Below are 6,055 nucleotides of genomic sequence, written 5' to 3' on the forward strand. Positions count from 1 at the left end.
ATATTCTATATCTATTAGAAAGAGCTGGGTGACTGTATTGTTTAAGTCTTCTATATTCTTACTGATTTCCTGTGTAGTTTTTCTTTCCATTATTGATAGAAATATTGATAACGCATTCTGTTGAATATCTATTTCTTTTTTAAATCTGCCAATTTTGACTTCATGTATTTTGAGACTGTATTGTTAGGTTCATATTCATTTACTGTTGTTATATTTTATTGCTGTATTGACCCTTTTATCATTATGAAATATCACTTTGTAATATTTTCATATTAATGTCTATTTCTCTGATATTACTATAGCCACTTAAGCTGTCTTTTATTTACTGTTTGTCTGGTACAGGCATACCTCAGAGATATGGTAGGTTCAGTTCCAGACCACCACAATGAAGCAAATTTACAATAAAGCGAGAATGTAAGTCACATGAAATTTTTGGTTTCCCAGTGCATATAAAAGTCATGTTTTTACCATGCTATAGTATATTAAGTGTGCAATAAATAGCATTATGTTTTTTAAAAATGTACATACCTTAGTTTAAAAACAAACCTGTTGGGAAAATAATGCTGATAGACTTACTCAACAAAAGGTTGTCACGAACCTTCAATTTGTAAAAAAATGTAACATGCAAAGCACAGTAAAGTGAAGTGCAATAAAACATGGTACACCAGTAGATCTTTTTCTGTCATGTTACATTCAACCTATTGTGTCTTTGAATTAAAAATGGCTATTATACATACTTGGATCTTGAATTTTAAAAATCCAGTCTAACAATCATTGCCTTTTGATTGTTTAATCCAGTCACATTTAATGTAAATATTGGTAAGATTGGATTCATATCTCCCATTTTCCTTTTTCTTTTCTATATGTCTCATGGGGTTTTGTTGTTATTCCTTTATTCTTCCCTGTCTTATTTTGGGTTAGACAATCTTTTTAGTGTACCATTTTAAATATTCTGAATTTGTATCTTTTTTTCCTGTTACATCATTTTTTTTAAGAAATATTATTCTAAAAAAAATTAATAGTAGGTCTATTCCAAGGTTTCTTGATATCTTCTGTGACAACCCACTCAGAAGGCAGAAACCCACAAAGTTCTTCACTAAGAAACGGTGCAAATGGAATGTAATATTGCATTACCGCACTGTCTAGAATACAAACTGAAGACAAGGAAACTCAATTCTTTCATTCCTCCCCTTCTTTGCTGAAGAACTGCTCACTTAACATCCTAGGTGTTCTTGTGTTCAGATCTGCTCCTATTATCTTGGAGCAATGAACCTTCTCAGGGAGCATAATGAATATGCCATGCCTAGACCTGTCCTGTGGGAGAGCTGAAAGGACAAGCCCTCAGCATCACACATCAGTCCACTAGAGAAATCACGCACAAAACTATTTTTCTGCAAGATTCTCTGACTTAACAATTTTAAAAACAGCTACAATATAATTGAGATCACATGGGCACTGCACCTAGTAGAGCTATACACAAACATTCCCTGTTCACATACATTCAGCTTCAGAGCGACAACACCCTAGACAGTCAAAGGCACAATCACATTTTTAAAAATTAAGAATGAGAAGTAAGCACAACAGGCATATGCACAATGGCAGAGAATCCTGTTCTTGGTAGGATACTTGAAGGAACCATAGCTATCTCAACAATCTAACATTTTACATTAGTAGTTTCCCATACAACAGTTAAAAAAAACAAAAACCCTACCAAAAAACAATCCAAACATTATTTCTTTTTTCTTTAATTAACCATAGTACTCTAAGTTTGGTTGGTGATATCATGAGACTTTCTAGCTAATGTTCTTGAGAAATTTTTCTAGTTGCAAGATGCCTCACTATGGAGTCATTAATTAGTAAGCTCAAAGCAAACCCTGAAATGGATATAGAAATTTGTGAAACAATCACATAGTTCCCAAAATTTGAAAAACAGATTTAAGGCAGATGGTAACACCAAAAAGAGCCAGTCAAGTATTAAAAGGCACTCTGGAAATGGTTCATAGCAAAACCTAATTTTCTACTGGTTTTCATCATATGGGTGAAACTATTCAGTCAGTAGGCAACAGATGGGGTACAGCATGATTAGGCCTCACCAAGGCAATTCCCCTCTGATGTGGCCACAGAAGGAAAATGACTTCTGGTGCCATGTGGCTTGTACTCATCCACAGCAAGACAGACTAGTCCCTCAAACCGCTTGTGTACCTGGGAAAAGATAGTAACAGTACTTCCATAAAAGGTAAAGACTAACAGGAACCTATAAGCTCACTCTGGAAAAATGTAATGGAAAAGGAGCACCATATGCTGATTTTTACTGGAGGAATTTATTGGTCATGTACATACCATAGGAAAATTACACTACCCCAAAGGTAATGCAGAAAAATTAAATTCATAAGTATACATTCGAAGTAGGCAAAAATATGGTACATGTTTTAAAAACAGAAAATACAAAAATAATTTCACTATGAAATATGCTTTGATTTGCATGTGACTTGGTACTTCATATTAACCAGGTCCAACTGCTCTAATAAATCTCTATTATACATATTTTAGAACACCTATTTTTAAAAAATATCTTTTTAAGCCAAAACATAAAATCTACATTTGTGCATCCATATATGTTATCCTCCTTAGTATCTTCATAGATCCAAGATGCTAAAAGATTAATAACATAACTTTTTAAAAAAAATTTCAAGCCACAGATTAACAAATATACTTCAAGTTTTCTGGATTACACTACTAAAAGCAACTTGTATTAATGTACACTGGATTTTCAGATATAAATACCAGTCAATGGTTGGTTGGTCATTACACGACAAGTATAATTATTCTTAGAACTGGGTCATAGTATACAGAATGCCTTAACTTTTCTTAGTTCAAACCCTGTAATTTGACCCTAAAATTCATAAGCGTAACCCTTTCTGTGCTTTAAGCTGACACACTGACTTTGTAGTCTACACTTTGTAAGAGAGCAGGTAACTCTAGCACAGAAGAAACTATATAATGTGGCATGGGGGATGACTTCAATGGCTCCATTCCATTTTTATCTTTCCAGACTTCCAGCCTTCAGCCCTGCATTGAGGCCTTCTTGAATATCGGTTTCTAGTGTGTCACCAACCATCACACAGTCCCCAGGCTCTACTCCGAGGAGATCACAGGAGTAATAAAATATGGAAGGTGCTGGTTTCTCCACTTTCTGCTCTCCATCTACAACATTAGCATCAAAATAGGACAGACAGGCACAAGCCTCGATCTCCCTCTGGGTCTGTCTCCATTTGTTAATAAAAGTAGGCAGACATCCTTTTGAAGTTCAGTAAACATGGCTTTGACATCTGCTAGTGTCATATGCTGTAAATATGTAGATTTCCACAGAAAATAACATCCTTCAGTCAGTTTCCTATTGGCTGCACCACCTTTGGTTTCCTGGATTGCTTCCACCCAGTGTAAAGTCCTGAGGTCAGTAATGCATGTATTAGAAGGATGAAAACATTCCTTGCTGAGTTTAATTTGAACTTTGTCACAGATGACTTCAGCCTCTTCTTTGAAATGGTATTTTGATTGTAAGAGCTTTATCACCTCCAACATGCCCTTCCAACTCACCCTGGGCATGTTGATGAGTATGCTGTCCAGGTCGAAGAAGACAGCTCACACCTGGCTCAGCCCCATGCCACTGTTGCCTGCATGGCGCACCAACTCCTGAATTTGTATCTTTTGAGTTATTACTTTAATGGCTGCTGTAGATATTTCTATATTCATGTTAAATTTATCCTAGTCTCTGTCAGGTCACCGCTAACTTCATTTTGGTAAAAATATAGCAACTTTGCATCTATGTAGCTTCATTTCTTTTCCCCTTTTAATCTGTGCTATCGTTGTGTAGATTATAATATGCATATATTTGACTGTGTATTTATATATCCCAAGTTGGTGTTACAATTATTGCTTTGAATTATCTTTTCAATTAAGAGAAAACATATAACCAATCTTTTATATTTAATACCTTTGGTACTCTTCATTCCGCCCTGTGTATCTAACTTATCATCGGGTATGTTTCTTTTCAGCCTTAAGAACTTCAGTGTTTCTTACAGGTTAGGTCTATTAGCAACAAATTCTTTCAATTTTTTTTATACCTGAGAATATTTTCATTTTAACTTCATTTCTGAATGAATGTTCCACTTGATATACAATTCTGGGTTTAGTTTCTTTTGTTCCAGCACTTTGACTGTGTCATTCTGTTATCTTCTATCCTCCACCATTTCTGATAAGAAGTCCATTGTTAAACATATTATTGTTCCCTTCTATGTGATGAGTCATTTTGTCTGGCTCCTTTGACGAGTTGTCTTTTATCATTTTGACTATGTTGTTTCTAGTTACGGTGCTCTTTTTACTTACCCTACTAGTGATTTGGTGAGCTATTTGCATCTAAATGTTAATGTTTTTAATCAACTTTCAGAAGTTTGGAGGTATTGTTCAAAAATTTTGTCTCCTCTTCTCTTTCTCTCCTCTCCTTTGCCAACTCCCTTTATACATGTTGGAATGCTTATCATTGTATCACAGGTCTTTAGGGTTCTTCTGCTCATTTTTTCAATCTTTTAAAATTCTTTGTATACTTTCTATTGATATATCTTCAAATAAATGATCTCTGCTACCTCAAATTTGCTGTTGAGTCCATATAATAATTTTTATTTTTAATTCAGTCACACTTTTTAACTCTAGAATTCAAATTTGGTTATTTTTTATAGTATTTCTCTATAGATTATATATATATATTTTTTTTTTCTGTTGACTCATTTTTAACATTTTTACCTTTAATTCTTTGAGCTTGTCTATTAATTCCTGGCTGGTCTTTGCTAATCTAACATCTAGGCCCATACAGACTCAGTTTCCATTAGCTGCTGATTTTTTCCTTAGTACATTTCACACTCTTCTATTTCTTTGCATGTCTAATAATTTTTGGCTGAAAACTGGACATTTTAGGTAATTTATTATAGCAACTCTAGACTGTGTTTTACATCTAAGGAGTGTTTTTTATTTTATCATCTTGCCCATACTCAAACTGTGGAATCTATTGGCCTGTGATGTAGAGCTATTGGTTGTCTCTGCTCATTTTTTCAAATTCTTTATTTCAATTTTTATCCTGGCTCCCCAGGGGTAGCCTCTGTCTCTGAATAGCTTAATAGTCAGCTAATGATTTGGACAGAAGTTAACATCACACACTTTGAGTCTATAAGACTTCTACCCTCTGCTAACTGTTCTCTGTGTGAGATGGGAGATATATTCAACATTGCAGCCAGTTCTCAAGTCCCCCTTGGCTTTCACTTTTTGCCATGCTCTCTCAAGTCCACCCTGTGCATGCATCATTTCTGAGTTAGACTGGGATGCTTGGTGTACAGCATGTTTTGATATACTTAGTGGAATGATTACTACAGTCAAGCTAATTAGCATACCCATCTCCTCAGTTTTCCGCGTGTGTGTGTGTGTGTTGTATGTGGTGCAAGCACTTGAAATCTACTCTTAGCAAATTTCCAGTATACACTAGAGTATTAACTATAGTCATCATGTTGTACATTAGGACTCTAGAACTTACTCATTCTACATAACTACAACTTTCTACCCTCTGAGCAACCATCTCCCCATTTTCTCCCCCCCCCCCCCCCCGCCCCTGGTAACCACTGCTCTATTCTCTGCTTCTATGAATGTGATTTTAGACTTCATATATAACTGAGATCATTTTCCAAAAAAGACATACAAAGGGCCAGCAGGTAAATGAAAAGATGCTCATCATCACTAATCATCAAGGAAATGCAAATCAAAACCACAATGGCTTATCACCTCAAACCTGTTAGAAAGGCTAGTATCAAAAGGGTAAAAGATAACAAGTGCTAGTGAAGATGTGAAGAAATGGAAACTCTTTTACACTGTTGGTGGAAATATAAAGTGGTACAGCCTTAATAGAAAACAGTATGGAAGTTCCTCAAAAAATTAAAAATAGAACTACCATACAATTCAGTAATCCCTCTTTTGCATATATATCCAAAGGAAATGAAATCAGTACCTAGAA

At 35.0% G+C, this 6,055-nt stretch overlaps 1 pseudogene; it reads right to left on the minus strand.

Annotated features, from left to right (window-relative positions):
• Positions 1–2,322: 2,322 nt before the first annotated feature.
• Positions 2,323–5,474, minus strand: LOC113611061 (N-acylneuraminate-9-phosphatase pseudogene; annotated as a pseudogene).
• Between the last annotated feature and the right edge of the window lie 581 nt (positions 5,475–6,055).

The sequence above is a fragment of the Aethalodelphis obliquidens genome, unplaced genomic scaffold (genome assembly GCF_003676395.1).
Source record: "Aethalodelphis obliquidens isolate GAN/ISIS:26980383/991018 unplaced genomic scaffold, ASM367639v1 scaffold67, whole genome shotgun sequence".
NCBI classification, from domain to species: Eukaryota; Metazoa; Chordata; class Mammalia; order Artiodactyla; family Delphinidae; genus Aethalodelphis; species Aethalodelphis obliquidens.